Genomic DNA, 18,353 nt, shown 5'->3' on the forward strand with positions numbered 1-18,353 from the left:
TTCTTCCCTTCTCCCTCTCCTAGTCTTTAAGTTGCTTTAATTCCACTTTACGATTTGTTTCTTGGTGAGTGAAGATTTCACGTACATGAAAATAAAAGTCCTAATTCCCCATGGGTGGGAGCATTTAATTCTAGCACCGAATCAACATCCAGTGAAAATAACCTTTGGGTTTCTAAAAGCATGTCTAGAATTTAGAGTGCTTTTTGAAATTCAGTGTGTGGTGCTTTGAAATTTGCTGGATTACCTTTAGCACTGAATGGGTTAAATTTTTCCTATCACTGGCAGTAGCTGTAATCCAAGCATAAGCCTAGATTTTCTGATCAAGGTTTTAAATAGATTAATGCCAAAATTAAAATAATGTCAAGCAGAGGAGAGGAGGGGATGGTGGGGGAGTGGGGAGGGGGCAAGGGGAAGGGGAGGGGAGGATGGAGGGAAGGAGAAGAGGAGGGAGAGGAGAGTGTAATTTTAAATGTTTGTGTAAAGTGCTGTCAGTTTGGAACATATGATTTAATGGAAACCATGCCTGTATGATGTAAGCTACAAAGGGAATTTGGTATTCCATTCAATTCATAATCAGATTTTCAGTTCAAGTTAATTCCAGCCAACAACTACAGTCTTTTGTCACATAGTCTAAGTTAGGGAGTGTCTTTCTTATCAGTAGTCCCAACCATCCTTTCTGTGTCCACGCTTGCTGCTGTGTATATGCTCTGTATATCATTTTGCTGACATTTGGGAGCATTAAACTAACTGTTCAGAAAACCTGAAGTCAACATAAGAGCAACAGTAAGCATTTCTGATACCAAAGAGTATCATGTGACTGATGATCATAATTATGAATGACAAGATATAGATTACGATGTCTACTGCAAGTTAAAAAAAAATCCTTCGATCACTGATACACATTTCCAGTGTCAGGACCATATCGCTTTTTAAAAAAAATTTCACCATTGGAACACGTCTTGGTGAAATGTTATTTATATGTTTTGTCTAACATAACACACTGATTGTTTTCCAGATATATTCATGTTGTTGGTACTTAATGCATAAATCAGCATTTCTGAGGAGCAAAACTTATTTGCACTTTCAGCACAGGTTTTTTTTTAACTCTGTTGTTGGCCACATGCAAAAGTCTCTTTCTGGTTGTGGTGAAATGTTCCCATTGGGGTACTGTGTAATCCACAGCCAAAAACACTGCAGCTATTTGACAAAGTATGATGACATCCAATTTGCCCACAGATTAAACAAATTCCTAGTGATATTGCCAGGTTGGTCAACCAGTGGAAAATGTGGGTCGCCAATGTGGTGAAGTCAGAATCACATTCAGAGTCCAAATTTGCAGTATGTAACCAAACAAATCGAGAGTAGCTGGACTAAAACCATTGTTGTAGCGAACCATTCACCCTATAATAATCAGATAAAGACACTGCTTCATTTATAAAGCAGCCACCTATCCACCGACGTGGAGCTATGTTATTACTCTGTTGTCTACCTACTCAGTTTCTAACAGCTGACTAATCACAGCTCAAGACTCTGCCTGATTTATGCGACTGTATTTAATTCTGCTCGTGGATAAAAATCTATTTCACGCATAGCTTGATTACAAATTCCAAAAAGCATTCACCTGTCGTGTTACACCTCTGTTTTCCAGTTAGGTTTGACAAAGTTATGTGTTATTGTCACTAGGGTTTCAGTAAAATATAATGGTGGATGTGGGAAAATTTCTGTACTGCCTTGAACTCTTAAAAACATCCAAGCGCTGAATCATAGATTCTATCCTTCCAAACATGGATTGTGTCTGGAGAAAGAATTCTAGGGTGAAGTACTGTTGCCACTGCTGATAAAAGCATTCTAAACCAATCAATTAAGAGCATCACATAGCATCAAAGCTTTTTTGCACCACATCAAAAAGTACTTTTCCTACATAACTTATTGATGCCAATACACTAAATAAGCCTAGTGACAATATTGCTTACTGAACCACAGATTTATGCTTTGACTAAATGTCTGCACTGATAGGAACATAGGAACAGGAGTAGGCCATTCAGCCCCTTGAGCCTGTTCCACCATTCAATTAGATCAGGGCTGATCTGTGTCTTAACTCCATTTACCCACCTTGGTTCCATGTCCCTTAATACCCTTTGCCTAACAAAAATCTATCCATCTCAATTTTGAAATTTTCTATTGACCCCCAGCCTCAACAGCTTTTTGGGGGAGAGAGTTCCAGATTTCCACTACCCTTTGTGTGAAGAAGTGATTTCTGACATCACCCCTAGTCCTGGACTTTTCCACCAGCGGAAATAGTTTCTCTCTATCCACCCTATTAAATCCTTTAATCTTAAACACCTCAATTAGATCACCCTTAAATCTGTCATACTTAATGACGAAGATAGGAAGAAATGGACATTTTCAGTATTGATAAGTCCGGAGTCATATCTTAATTCCACAGTTTTGTTTTCCATCAAAAAAATATATAACAGAACATGGTGGGATAGCACACCACTCTTTCATGTATGCGGACTAGTGTCAGAAACAAGTAAACTGATGGATGAAAATTTTCAATTCCCCTTCCAGCTACAACAGTCCTATGTAAAATGAGTTTGGGCAGTTTCTAAACGTCCACAGTTTGGTACAAATTGCCACTAAATTGAAAATTTCACTTAAAGAGGTCATAAAGATGGGAAATGGAAATGTTACATCAGTGTTGTAGAGGATAGTTCTCGGAGGTTAGGATCTAGGCACATTATTGACATAGAGAACGGGAGCTTTGGTCATGAACTATTTGAACGAGTAGCATTTGATGCCAAGACTGGGGCTGGAGTTCTCCTCCTCGAAATCGGGTGGCTTATGGAGAATGATAGAAAATGCTGTCTCACCACCTCAACCAGGATTTCCCACTTCTGCCCCTGCTGAACCTGTCACAGGACCTTCCTTTTCCACCTGCTGCATGAAAATGGTGGCGGGGGACCTGGGACTGATTTCCTTCCTGTCTGCCCCACTTATTTCTGGGGCCGCCATGGGGTAAGGGGTGGTAAGCCTGGGAAGTGGTAACAACACAGTGGAAGCAGAGGAGTCCTTGTAACAGCCTCCTCTCCCTTCACTCCTGCCCCCACCACTTATGTAGGCCTCAGTCCCTGGTGAGGCCTACCAGAATGCCAATGTGCTGCCCGGAAATTGGGTTGGGGTTCCAGTGGTGTTGGGAGATGTGGGCAGAAGTACCGCCCCATTGAAACACTGCGGCTGGGAAGGTAATCCTGGCATGAATGTCTAAAGTGGAAACATGGTCCATTCCTCATCACTGACATCCCTGTTCTTGCTGAGTATAAAATTTATATTAAAAACATGGCTTAACTAAATGCAACCTCATTTTAGGCCTTTGGTCTTGAGAGCTCGATTATCATTTTGAATAAAAATAGGAATGCAGCTCCGTGGCTCTGTCACTACAAACCATCCTTTATTTCTAATAACAGGCCTATGTCCTTGTGACTATCAGATAAACATAATGTTGCTTGGGAAACGCAACCATCCTTGAATTTTCATAACCCTTCTGTTTCCAAAACAGCTGTGCACAAAATCCTGCGTGGGTGTACCATCTCAGTCCAAATGTTGCTTTATTCTAATTCTATTTTATCTGGCAAGCTTTCAATGCTTTTTTCAGTGACTTTAAGTTATAGAATCATAGGGGATTAAATGCGATAACCCTCGAGTGCGGGTGCGGGGGTCGTGGTGCGCTATTAACCCCGCGCCCTGTCGTTCCGATGCAGGCAGCACATAAGATTCATGCTGCCGGATCATCTCCATGATTTCTGCGTGCAGCCAGCACTACCTGCGCTGTTGAGTGGCTGCACGCACCAGCAGGGGCCTGATATGGGGCATGGCCAGTACTACTTAAAGGCAGCCTGCACCTCTTAAAGTGTAATGGCTGGACCTGCAAAATCGCGTGCACCGAGGTTCTCCAATGATGCACTGGAGGCCTTGGTGGAGGAGGTGGACGCACGGAAGGCCATCCAGTATCCGCAGGGTGGCAGGAGACCCTCCAGACAACACATGCGGAGGCAGTGGGAGGAAGTAGCGCTGGAAGTGAACGCCAGGGACATTGCACCACATATGTGGATGCAGTGCAGGAAAAAGTTCAATGATTTGACATGAGTGATCAAGGTGAGTGAATGCAAGTTTCAAATGACACATCCTACCAATTGCACCACTGCTACAGGCACGGCACCCCTGGTCACCCACCCACCAACAAACACTTTCCATCCATTTGCAACGCTGCAGTTCGGATACTGCATCTCACCCTTACATAGTACCATTCTTGTAATCTATACACCCACAACTCACAGGTCACACACACTGGCAGCTATTAGACGATGACAGGCACAACACCCAAACATCTTGCAGGACACTCACTGAAACACTTCCCTCTCTCTTGCAGGAGAAGATGGCACATAACAGCCGGCAGCAGCAAAGAACAGACGGAGGACAGGCACGCCTACAGGTCCTCACCCCCATGGAGGAGACGGTGCTGGGGATGATTGGGCGGGCTGTCGCTGCAGCCATGGCCACTGGTGGCGCTGGAGGGATTGATGATGCGGGTCTCGGAACACCTAATCCTCCTTCTCGTTTCCCACTTCTCCCTCATCCCACAATCTTTTCTGACTCATGTGCTGCAGATGGTGTCAGCAAGCACGTCTTACTTGCTCCTCTCCCCGCTCCACAACTCAACCTGTTTCCCTTTGCCATTGCAGATACCCAAGAACTGGAGCCGGCACTGTCCGAGGTGGAGGAGGAGAAAGAAGACAGTGATAATGAAGCCGTACCATCACTTGATCTGACACTCGCATCCACCAGCTCAGATATAGACAATGCACGTCCTTCAGAGGCTAGGTTAGAGGAGGAATCTGCACGTGGTGAGATACTGGGCACAAGTGCGCAGGAGACGGGGCAGGGGGAATGGATACCGCAGATGCCAGCTCGCTGGATGGTGAGGTTGCACACTAGTTCTGCTGTCGAGGAGTCAGATGATGACTTTGATGGGCCAAGCGATAGAAGGCGGCTGATGGGCGTACACAACCAAATGCTTGGTACACTGGAAAGTCTGCCTGAAAGCCTGTCAAGGGGCATGGAGGAGTCCAGCTCCAACTTGGCACAGGGCTTTGCGCAGAGCTTGGAGCTCATCCTTTCCCACATGGACTAGGTGGTCATCTCCATCAGCACACCTGTGGAACCCACCATGATGCAGCATCTGATGTCTGATGTCTCAGCTTCCATTGCAGCACAAACAGCTCCATTGCAGCACAAACAGCTCCATTGCAGCACAAACATATGCCAACAAAGGCCTGCATGCTTCATTTGGAACTCAGACTGCTGCTATCGTGGCTCTGAGTACCACTGTGGAACGGGGCTTCCAGGACATCACAGCACTCCAGCAATCTGTTCTCCGGCAGATCGCCAGAAGTGCTGGGGCGCCACCCCGTGTGAGTGGCAGTGGCGCCATGGTTGTTGAACCTGCTGTCCTCTCTCACGATGACATCATTCCTGCTCCCACCCCTGCCACTCCGCCAGTGCCCTTGCTGTTGCCTGTCAGCCAGCCAGGCCAGACTGCGGCAGCCCATGCCGAGATGGTGCAGTCTGAAGCCGGGCTCTCCCGTCCCAGAGCTGCTTGAGGTTGTCCTCCACGGCCAACTGCACGCTCCTCAATTGAAGGTCAGCAGCCTCCCACCACCCATGCTCCAGACACTGAATACACCTCGTAGGAGCACTAGGAAAAGAAAAGGCACACGAACGACAGGCACTAAGGGACTGCACAAGGGTGAACAGTGTAATTTTGTATACATGATTTCATGTGTAGTTTGTAAATTTGTATTTGAAGTCACAGTTGGTGATGGTTTTTATTTATGCGATGAGCTGCGGGAGGAAGCAATGTGTAATCATAAGGAGGACAATTGGAAGATCGTGTCGGAGAGGAAAGGTGAGGAGTGTAGGACTGTTGGTGATTTGGGAGGTGTTGTTGAGGTTACTGATATCGCTCATTAATAAGGTGAACACGCAGAGCCCTGGCAGACAGGGCCTGTGCACCTTGTTGCCTCCCTGCCTCTTCCTCCACTTCCTCCTCTGTCTCCTCCTCCTCCGCCACCTCTTCCTCCTCCTCCTCCTCCGCCTCTGGCTCAGGGCCTTGCTGGATAAGCGGCGACAAGGCCTGTCCTCTCATTAGGCCGAGGTTGTGCAGCATCAGCATACGACGACAAATCTCGGCACCTGCTCAGCTGAGTACTTCAGGGCTCCTCCAGAATGGTCCAAGCAGCGGAAGCGTTGCTTTAGGACACCTATGGTGTGCTCGATGACATTTCGTGTGGCTGCATGGCTCTCATTGTAGACCTGCTCTGCATGTGTGTGTGCGTTGCTGACCGGAGTCATGAGCCACCTCATGAGGCGATAGCCCTTGTAGCCAGCCTTTGACTTGCCGTGCTGGTTGAAAGATAGGTGGAACTTTGGACAGTCGCACAATGAAGGCGCCATGACTGCTGCCAGCATAGCGGGTGTTGACCTGCATGATGCGCTGCATGTGGTTGCACACCAGCTGCACGTTGAGGGAGTGGAACCCCTTTTTGTTCGTGAAGATGGCCGAGTTGAGGTGTGGAGCACGCATGGCAATATATGTGCAGTCAATGGCACCCTGCACCATGGGGAAGCCTGCAATGCGAGCAAACCCTCATGCTCACTCATTCTGCTTCTCTCTGTCAAGAGGGAACGTTATGAATCTGTTGTGCAGCTCGTACAGTGTCTCAGTGACCTCCCTTATGCAGCAGTGCACTGCAAACTGCGAGATGTTGCACGTATCACCAGCAGCGGCCTGAAAGGACCCAGAGCCGTAAAAGTTCAGCGCCACAGTTACCTTCACAGCCACAGGCAATGCTGTCCCTGCCCTGCTCTGAGGCTGCAGTTGTGGCTGCAGCAATTGACAAATCTCCGTCACGACCTCTTTCATGAACTGCAGCCGTCAGATGCACTGCTCTTTGCTCATGTTGAGGTAAGAGGATTGGTCCTTGAAGGCCCTCATTGGATATGGCCTCCTGTTAAGTGCCCTGCACCACCTCCTCCTTCTCCCTCTCCTGGCAGTTTGACCTGCTCTGCGCGGCCTCTCTGCATGCTCCCAGTCATGTTCAATGCCCAGCGGGAGCCCTAGCAGGCCACCCATGGTTGGCAGAAACCTTGTTCAGCACACTGTTTTAAATGCCACCAACAGCACTGCACGACCAACCGGACGGACCACTCTCTATATGATATTGCAACTTTCTCCAAGTACAGGAAGCTTCAACAAACACATACAAATGCACCAGCAGCCAGAAGCAATAATCCAGCAACTAGCCTGCAACACCTGCATGATCCCTTTAAATAGCACTGGTGGGGGTCCTCCAGGCCGTCTACAACCTGTTCAGCTGTGCGTTGCACGCTGATCTAATGCATATTCTCCCTACTAGCATTCGTTACCTGCGCGTGCGCAAATGCCTTTGCCAAGATAGCGTCCAGCGCATGTCACGGTAGAAGCGCGCGTGCGCACTCTGGACGCCATTTTGGTCCTTAGGAGGCCACGTAACGCCTACAAAACGAGCACTACACGACCCAATTTATAGCCCATAGAATCATACAGCACAGTAGGAGGCCATTCAGCCCATCATGCCTATGTCAGCTCTTTGAAAGAGCTCTCCAATTAGACCCACTCCCCTGCTCTTTCCCCGTAGCCCTGCAAATTTTTCCTTTTTAACTATCTATCCAATTCTCTTTCCAAGTTACTATTGAATCCGCTTCCACTACCTTTTCACACAATACATTCCAGATCAAAACAATTTGCTGTGTAATAGAAATTCTCCTCATCTCCCCCCTGTTTTTTTTTTGCCAATTATCCTAAATCTTTGATCTCTGGTTACTGACCCTCCTGCTGGTAGAAACAGTTTTGCCCTATCTATTCTATCAAAACCCCTCAAAATTTTGAAAACCTCAATTAAATCTCCCCTTAACCTTCTCCATGTACTTTTTATTTGAAGAAAACCTCACCAATCTTCTCCCCTCCTTCCAGTCCTGAAGGTGTGACTCATTGTGGAGGTACCATTTTACATGCACTGGTCTCCCTCCAGTTATTTCTGTGATGTGGCCATTACTTAGGTGTGATAGTTAATTATAAATGATGACAAGCTATCTGACCTGATGTCCACACACACAATTCCAGCAGGAGACCTATAATGAGCAAGAATCCTGGCCACATTAAGAGTGCTCGGGCTTAATTGTAAAGCTCTGGCTGAGATTAGATAACTAAACAAAGACTAAGGATCAAACCTAAGACTTCCCTAGTCTGTGTAGCTCAGCCTCTGCGCTGTATAACCGTGCTGAGCTAACAGGGGAGCTCTCCACATATTCTAAGCAAGAATGATTTTTAATCGCTAGGTTTGGTATGTAAAAGATACTTCTGGGGAAGAGTGAGATAAAAACAATGACATGTTTTGCACCATTTCAGAGCTGCATCAAGAGTGTAAATGTGAGTTAGTGACATCACCAGTCTATTTTCTGTAATTCATTGCTGTCACTATGTGTCCTCTGTTTTTGCCACATGCTGTAGTTTCTATTTTTAAACATTTAAAACTCCTTTTCTTTAATTATCTATTCTGCATGGAGGATCTTATCGTGCTGCTACTGTCGACATTGGTAGTTTATTACATGTATATGGGCTTCATTGTTCATGTTGGCAGCTCCCAAAAGGTAAATCAGAGCAGCAGGGAAAAGGGACAGGCCAGGATGGAGAGCATGTAATGGGGACCAGACTGGGACTATGAAAGAGGAACAGACTGAGAATATGAAAGGGGAACAGACTGGGAGAAAGCCAGAGGGGTAAAGATTGACTTAGGAGAAAACCAGAGAGGGAGAGATGACTGATTACTGGCCAGTAAATGGATTTGAGGGGATTTAGGAGATATGAATTTAGGGTTCATTATAGTTCTAGCAGTATGACTCAAAATCCATGAACCATCAGCTGAAAACCATTACTGTAAAACCCATAATTATAACATGAACTTTTACAGTGAATCCTTCTTTTGTTTCCTTACTTTTCCTTCTCTTTGTGTGTTGGATACACATGACAGTTCATATCTACAATTCATACATCCGTGGAAGGATAAGAACATATTCCCACAAGAAAAAGAAAATATTGGACTGAAACATTTTGCATTTTCATGCATTTTTAATTGTGTCTGTTAGGATTTTTTCATGGAACTCGCAAGAGTGTATCCAGAGCTAGAAACTTAGGGATGTGGATGGTTGAATGTGCTACAGTGATGAACATACTCAGTTCATCTGTATAATTAAAGCGGCTTGCATCTAGCAGGTATCTGTTATGTAATGACTTTCAAGGGTGTCACACCTGGAAGTGTGACCGTAGAAGAATTGCATCTCAAAAGTATTACACATCAGGCATCAGGGGGTCAAGTTTCAACTTCAACGTACATTGGCGGTGGGCGGAGACATCGCAACGTTCTGCCGCTGTCGCCAGCGAAAGGCCCGAATTTTGATGATCAGGCATCATTTGCATTCAACTGGTGAGTGCTGTTAGGCAGCTTGCCGCTTTTGGGGTGGGGGTGCGGGTAATTGGGCAGCCAAGCCACAGAGCACAAGCCTGCAGGAACGTATTCAAGAGGAGGACTGGGCTGATTGAGATAGGGGTGGGGGTGATAGCGAGCTAGATTAAAGGTCTAAGGATTGTATTCAAGGAGCAGGGAGAGCAATTATGCTCATACACATGCCCAAAAAGTGCCAGATAAATGTATTTTTCTTCTTGTCAGAGCTGCTTCTAGCGTCTTCTTTAAGGGATGCTGGTTGGCCGTTTCTTGCTCTGTATAATGGGCAGGTCCAGCACCCAATGGGTGCCATGCTGTGCTTTACCAAAATGACACTGAAGTCCTAACGACGTCTTGGACCTCAGTTTGTATCACTTAATGAGGCAAGTGTTTCCAGCAGGAGCACTGGTCGCCTAAATCGAGGCCCACTCGAAAATGGCAACGGACGGGCCTCAGACGGGAAGTTGGCCGCAAGCTTTTTTCTGCAATTTTGGTCTTAGCAATGCCCCGTTATCACTGAAAATTGGAGTGGTAGAGAGACCAAAATTAGGGCCCACAAGTCCATAGCACAAAAATGTAATGATTGACTGAAATGAGGAGTTATCCATCAAATCACCAATCAAATATCTAATCGACTAAACATCTAAACTAGCAACTCACAGGTTGTGAGTTCAACTCCCACCATTGCAAGTTGTGAAATTGAATTCGATAAATCTAGTAATTTATGGGCTAGCACCAGAAAAAAATGACCATGAGATTTGCTGATTGTTGAAAAACCCAAATGGTTCACTAATGTCAGGGAAAGGAACCTGCCATCCCTACCCAGTCTGGTCTCCACGTGACTCCAGTCCCACACTGTGTAATTGACTCTTAATTCCCTCAGGGCAACTAGAGATGAGCAATACGTGCTGCCTTGCCAATGTCGCCACATCCCAAGAACAAATAAAAAGAAACATCCGACTGATCAAACATGAACAAGTCAGAAACAGTTTGATTCAGTCGGTAAGTGTCAATGAGAAATGAATGAGCAGCAGAAATGTCACTCATCAAATTGTTCAATTTTTATTTCAAGGCTGGCAACCCTGAATGTGCAAGTAGCAAAACTTATCAAATTGCTGGAATAGTTTTGGGAACTAGATTTGAGCCACTATCTTGTTTATGCAAATATACCCATGTAAGCAACATTTATAATATGAGAAATCAATAAGGAATTAAACAATTCAGAGTAAAATAGTAAAATTCTTACTTTTACTCAGAGTTGCCTGTGTTATAATTTTCTGGACATCTTTTGCAGAGGCCTACTTCTAAGTTGGGATCCTGAAGCTCAATTTAGAGTGCCTTGCTGAAGTTGCAGTTGCTAAATTGGCATCTTTTGCCTGTTTTTTTCTGCCATTGCATTGCTTCAGCATGATTCACTGCAGTCCATGACGTTCACAGGAAGCCTTTCTCCTCATCGTTCAGCTCTAGAGTTCACTTAAGGCTCCCTCCCATCTAAGTCTGACAAATACCCCCATGTATTGGCGCTGGGGATGGGGAGGCATAACCCACCAGGATTTCTTTTAAGACTGGTCATTCACAAAGCATGCCGGGAATTGTTGTTTGTAAGTCCTGCTCCCCCACCCTCCCTAGGGTTGCCAATCCTCCAGGATTGCCCTGGTGTCTCCAGGAATTAAAGACTAATCTCCAGGACTCTGCTGCAAGCAACCCAACAGAAAAATTATAGAGGCATTTAAAAAAATGTGCTTTAAAAATAATTTTCTTCGAAAACTTTTGTTTATTACTTACAAAAATATTGCACATGGAAAAAAAAAGCTGCTTGACTGACAGTCAAGAATTATCCAATCGGGTAATGAAGGGTCTAATTGCTTTCCAATTGGCATGGGAAGGCGGTGCATCGCGATGATGGGCATGTTGTGCGACCAATGGCAGGAGTGTGGGGCGGGGTGTTTAGAGGCAGGAGGTCATGTGATACATCTAGGAAAATGTCCAACCAGAGTTAGCAATCCTAATCCTCTCCTATGATTTGAAAAGTACTGACAGCACAAAGCCAGGAAGACAATATTGGAGCTTTGAAGGTAATTTGTGCATTTTTTTGTATAAAAACTCCAAAACAATGTAAAGCATGAACTTTTGAATTCAGCAAACGATGTGCTACAAGGGGTAATTTGTTAACACAGCCATGCATTTACTTACTGCTTCAGAAAGATTCCTCCCTCTCCTCCAGCAATTCTCCACGCTTGCTTTCAGGAATACTGCTCTGGTTTGGCTTTTAATCCCACTGCCCAGGCCTAGGTTTTAGGTATTTAGAGCCCCATGCATTTTTTTCTAAGCCTGATAAGCAATTGAAAGCATTGCCATTTTACCCCAACCCCTACTGGACAAAATGATTATGCAACCATATAGTCCAAAGCTCCCCTATATTGCTGGCACAGATTGATGCATATATGTATTTTTTGGAATATGAGGGTTATAAATTTATTTATTTATTCACCTACAATAGGTAAGGGAAAAACTATTTATTTTCCAGGAACTCATCAAAAAACACTTACTCCACTGTTCCTAAGCTCACCTTTCACAAAATTCTTTCCAAATCTTTCAGTTGGAAATGTATACTCTTACCCCATCAGCACTGTACATATACTGCATGGAGCTGCTGTAAAGTAAATAATAGACAAAAGATATCTTCCACATTAGCACATCATAAATTACACACAGGTGCAGGCACAAGCATGTTGCTGCAGATTTGCTACACCCCATCTCTTCTATATTGTAATATGGGTTTAATCACATCACCAAACACACATATTGGGATAAAATTTGTGATTTAGTATATAGCTTCATGTATTGTGAATTGATACTGGAAATTTGGGTGCAGAGATCAGTATGACCTAATCATGGATGAAAAATCACATGGGGCGCAGTGTACTCCATGCTCAAATTCCCAATATAAACCGCTGCCATGCAAAACTCTGCATTGGATATGCCACATGTAAAATTTATATGTTAGGGCCCTATTTTCAGAACTGGCAAATGTTACAGCAATTTAGTCAGTTTTGCAGTAGTAAGTGCATATAATTAGCACCAAGCTGTTAACATTACATGTTCCAATACACAACATCCTCGTTTACTGTTGGCTGTAAGTGAACATATCCACTTATCAGGCAATTGCAATAATCACAGTTGATTTCCCAAACAAGCAGGAAATGGGCCACTTGACCTCTTATAAGCCAACATGCAGTAACGACACCCAGAAAATAACAACTGTGTCTAAGGACAGATAATGGAACATCAAGTGGACTTGATTGTGACAAATGATATGGTCAGGACTTTTAGTATTTGGAACTGGCACCATCCCCATAAACCCATGAGGGAGGCTTGAGAGCAGGTTATATGGCAGTACAATGTTACAAACATAACAAAAATAATTGGCAAGAGTGAAGAAAACCACCGAGGAAGAAAAAATGCATTTCACCAGCCCGGAGAGCTATGAGAGAATACCAGCTGCAAGAATTGCCCGAGGCTGAGTTGAGGGTTAGCCAGGTCTTCAGCCTGAAATGATTGGAGAACGAGGGAAGAGTGATGTGGGACTCTCAACTTCTGATTCTGATTAGGGCCTTCTCCGTGTATGTTTTAGCCTTGTCGGACCAATTGCACAACCAAAATGCTGGGATGTATTAACAGAAAAGTACAACAGCACTGATGCTGACACCGCACATTTTGTTGTACAGTAACTGACAAATCTACATGTACTATTAAAAAAAATCTTGTGTGCGCACACACTTCTATGACTACATTTCTGTTGTCATGATTTTTGGTCACACTTTTGTGTCAACATTTAACATTGAAATTGCCTATGTAACCAGTTAGACTGGAAATTCTGTATGTAAACCAATTACCTGTAATGACATAATTGCAATAGTTGACCCTGTGGAGTGAGTTTCCGAAATCTCTCTTTCAAATCTGTTGCCATCTTAGACATATAAAAAATACTATTCATTCAATGATGTCGGCGACATCATCTGAAAACACGTCAGATTCCATTTGTATGCTGACGACACGCAGCTCTACCTCACCACCACCTCTCTCGACCCCTCCACTGTCTCTGATTTGTCACGTTGCTCGTCTGACATCCGGTACTGGCTGAGCAGAAACTTCCTCCAACTAAATATTGGGAAGACCGAAGCCGTTGCCTTCAGTCCCTGTCACAAACTCTGTTCCCTAGCCACCGACTCCATCCATCTCCCTGGCCACTGTCTAAGGCTGAACCAGACCGTTCGCAACCTTGGCGTCCTATTTGACCCTGAGATGAGCTTCCGACCACATAGCCGCTCCAACACTGGAACATCGCCCGTCTCTGTCCCTGCCTCAAATCATTTGCTGCTGAAAACCTCATCCTCTAGATTTTGTTACCTCTAGACTTGACTATTCCAATGCTGTCCTGGCCGGTCTCCCATCTTCCACCCTTCATAAACTTGAGCTCAACCAAAATTCTGCTGCCCGCATCCTAACTCGCACCAAGTCCTGTTCACCCATCACCCCTGTGCTCGTTGAGCTAAATTGGCTTCCGTCCGGGAAGGCTTCGATTTAAAAATTCTCATCCTTGTTTTCAAATCCCTCCATGGTCTTGTCCCTCCCCGTCTCTGTAACCTCCTACAACCCTCCAATTGCGCATCTCTGATTTTTATTGCTCCACCATTGGTGGCCGTGCCTTCAGCTGCCTCGGCTCTAAGTTCTGGAATTCCCTCCCTAGACCTCTCCGCCTCTCTACCTCTCTGTGCTTTACGAAGTTCCTTTTAAAAACGACAGCTTTGACCAAGTCCTGTCCTAACATCTCCTTATGTGGCTCGGTGTCAAATATTGTTTGATAACGCTCCTGTGAAGTACCTTGGAACATTTTATTATGTTAAAGGCGCTATATAAATGCAAGTTGTTGTTGTTAACTGATCACGGACAACATTGTGGGTGGTTTCCTAGTATACCTTGATTTTACTTCTGATAATGTGTGAAGCATTATTACAACGTATTTTTCTTCTTGACATAGATGAACCTGAACTATCTGGAACTGAAGATCACACAGGAAACACCTGCTATGTCACAGGCAACCCACTACAGAGATTAAGGTGTCTGCACCTATGCGTGGTACTCGGCAATTATCAGGTGTGAGCCTTTCCGGCATACAGGATATAGCAGTTCTACTGGTTGACAGTGATTTGAAGAGATGAATGGGGGGGGGGGGGGGTCAGAGATATTCCAGGACTGAGATGTCAGCAGTGGAACAGGTGGATACAGAGGTCAGTGAACCTCTTCATCGTAAGAGTGTTTAAGCAAAAGCAGGATATTATAGTAGGTACAGCACAGGAGGAGGCCATTTGGCCCGTCATGCCTAATCTGGCTCTTTGGTAGAGCTATCCAATTAATCACATTTCCCTGCTCTTTCCCCATAGACCTATAAATGTTTTCCCTTCAAGTATTTATCTAATTCCCTTTTGAAAGTTACTATTGAATCTGCTTCCAACACCCTTTCAGGCATTGTGTTCCAGATCACTACGACTTGCTGCGTAAAAAAATGTTTCCTCGTGTTGCCTCTGGCTCTTTTGCCGATCACCTTAAACCTTTGTCCTCTGGTTACCAACTCTTCTGCCACTGGAAACAGTTACTCCATATTTACTCTATCAAAATCGTTCATGATTTTGAACGCCTCTATCAAATCTCCTCTTAACCTTCTCTGTTCTAAGGAGAACAACCTTAATATCCGGAATATTATTTGCCGATGTCCCAGGCTAGCCTTATATCAAATATGAGACCCTCATTTCTGAACAATTATATGCTCACCCGCGTAATGTAAATGTCAACCATGTTTTTTCATATACCATACATTTATTTCAATTGTTAATTTGGTGGTATATTTACTAATGTCAAGCAGATTAAATGAATCATTTGTGACAACTGAGAGTACAAATCACTGCCGGTTCATGATCACAAGCCCCTGTACTAGTTTTTCCCCCTCATCTTTGTGCCCCCAGTTACTTTATCAATGAATCAAGGGCAACGTTGTACTAAGACCGACAGAACAGACATGTCAGAAACTCATCAATCACAGAAAGACAGAGGAAGGATGCAGGGTCAGTTCAGAGAGAGGCTGTGGAGGGAGGGAAAAGTTTGGCTGATGGGTTGGACTTTGCGTGCAGAGGCTACCATGCAGTTTTCATGCAAAGGGATCAAAGGCAGGGATGCATCTTTGGATCTCATATGATTCAGATCATATCTGAGGTCACGTGGACCCAAATACACCTTGATCTTAAAGCGGCCTCTGAACCGTTACTCGGTTAGGCTGCCCCTCGGGCCGTCACCATTTGGGTCTCCACACTCAAAACTTTCCTCAGTATAGAAAGTCTGTCTTGGTTAGCTGCACAGTATGATGAATCATAGCCTGGAATGTATGAACAGCTGCCTCTCTGAGCTACATGTGACATCCACTATGGTGACTGTAGTAGAATTATCAGTGTCTTCGATTTATGAATACATGAGCGCATCAGTGTAACTATAATAATGGCTACCTATAGCATATGAAGAGCATGCCTGAAGCTTGGAACATCATATTGTGGGTTACATATCAGTGACCTGAACATAATGTCAGACAACTCCCCAGTGTGTTTGCCAGGATGAGGAGTACCTTGGACCATCTTCCACATTGATGGCCTAAGGTATTCCTCACCCTGAAACACTTACATTGGGAATTCTGCTGATCACACCCTAATTTCACATTTCCACTTGGAAATGACTCCCTTCGGCAGTGGTACTTCTAGGACAGAGGGAACACAAGAAGGAAAAACACCTTGGCACTTGGGGAAATACATGTGGCTCATGAGGTAATACAGTGAAATATACTCCGTAGTCACTGAAATAATTTTCTTTCGTACTAAAACAAATAATCTTATACAGCAGAATATTTACAGGCCCCATCACTGACATGTATTTGGTAAACTTCCAGTGTAGTCATCTGAACTTGGAGTTGTTTGGGATGTTTATTAGTAGATTTCAGTACATGTTAAATTTGTCTAATGGGCACAAATTGCTTTATATATGTTTATTAACAGGCAAGAATGCTTTCAATTGAACCCTTAACTAGGTTATCAGGGATACAAGCTGTCCATACTAATATGCAAATACAATTACATACCCTGTCCATTTCATCGCACCAAAAATTATGTACCAATTAATCACAGCTGAAAGATATCTTTCTTCCATTACAAGTATTCTGGTTTGTTGATGAATTGATTAATTTAGTATCAATTAGTAACATTGCATAATTTGGTGTTAATTAATTAGTAGTTTATTCATCAGTTGCAGTTCAGTCCTGACTTTATCCAGTTCCGGGTATTATGATTCAAGCTCACTCCAACTAACTTTTCTTTGTGCCTGAAGCAAACAATTCACTTACATCAGTATCTCTACGAACTGAAACATGGCCATGTGCGTGAAGTAAATTGGGATAGCGTGCCCCAAGTGAACAATGGCCCAAAGATTGCGCTGAGTGGTGAACGAACGTCGCCCACCGCTCGTTAGTTATAAACTCACCCACTAACTATTTGTGGGCTTTTGTGTGCCAACTTGCTTCAGTGGTGAGCTGCAAAAAGTGCAGCGTTGTCTCCCGGGCATCTGTCAGCTGTGAGAGCGGGGAAAGGAGCGCTCTCTCCCCTCAACCAATCAGCTTGAAGCATCCAGACACAAAACCAGGAAGTGAAAGCTACAACAGTAAATTCAATATAAAATCAGTTAAAGTGAAATAAAGAGAGGGTAAGAGATGTCAAATTAAAAGACAGAGATAAAAGAGAGAGACAGAGAAAGTTAAAATAACATTTAAATTTAAAACATTTTTTTATAAATGTCCAACAACAATTAAAATTTGAAGGAATGAGACTCCACATTTTTAACAGTTAATTTTCAGTGCCAGGGAGGTTGTTTGGCAGTCATTAAGACTTAACGGTTAGTTTAGACCTAAAAGAAAACCCCAGCATACCTTTTTTATGGAGAGATTAGTTCATTTCCAGCTGGGCAGGAGAGGAAGTTCACGCTGGTTCATTCATTCAGCCAACGGGATCTCCTTCCCGCACAAGCTTTCAAACAAGCAGGGCAAATAATAGAACAACTTGCAGATTTCCGCGCTTGACTGCGCATGTACCCTCGCTGGAAGTTGCTTTTCCATTTGCAGTGAAGTAACAGTGAGCGCTGTTCGGCTCTCCGTTATTTTTGAAGAAAAGTCCAGGTCGGTGAACCCTTTTAATAGACCACAAGAGATAGGAGTAGGCCATTCGGCCCCTCGAGCCTGCTCCGCCATTTAATGAGATCATGGCTGATCTGATTTTTACCTCAACTCCACTTTCCTGCCCTTTCCCCATATCCTTTGATTCCTTTGCTGATCAAAAATTTGTCTAACCCGGCCTTGAATGTATTCAATGACTCAGCCTCCACATATTTTTGGGGTAAAGAATTCCAAAGATTCACGACCCTCTGGGAGAAGAAATTCCTTCCTCATTTTATGGCCCGGAATTTGCTGCAAAGGCGTTATTGGTGACGATCGCCCTGACCCTCCAGTTGCGGTCCAAAGCCGAAATTTGCTGAGAAGCTCAGTATCATAGTCCATGGCGATGATCGTGGCAACCCAAGGAACCTTGAAGCGGTCCTTCTGCTCAGAAACGGTCAGCTGTATTCGCAGGTCAAGTTCATTTGGAAACAATGGCTCTCTTGCTCAAT

General features: G+C 44.3%; 1 long non-coding RNA gene across 1 annotated transcript in view; it reads left to right on the plus strand.

The window, feature by feature from the left end:
• Positions 1-11,606: 11,606 nt before the first annotated feature.
• LOC137322588 (uncharacterized) overlaps positions 11,607-18,353 on the plus strand; it is a 114,176-nt gene continuing 107,429 nt past the window's right edge. Inside the window, exons 1-2 of the long non-coding RNA XR_010963194.1 lie at positions 11,607-11,674; positions 14,641-14,756. This is a non-coding gene — a long non-coding RNA (uncharacterized lncRNA). The remainder of the gene's footprint in view (positions 11,675-14,640; positions 14,757-18,353) is intronic.

Source organism: Heptranchias perlo, chromosome 6, assembly GCF_035084215.1.
Source record: "Heptranchias perlo isolate sHepPer1 chromosome 6, sHepPer1.hap1, whole genome shotgun sequence".
Taxonomy (NCBI): domain Eukaryota; kingdom Metazoa; phylum Chordata; class Chondrichthyes; order Hexanchiformes; family Hexanchidae; genus Heptranchias; species Heptranchias perlo.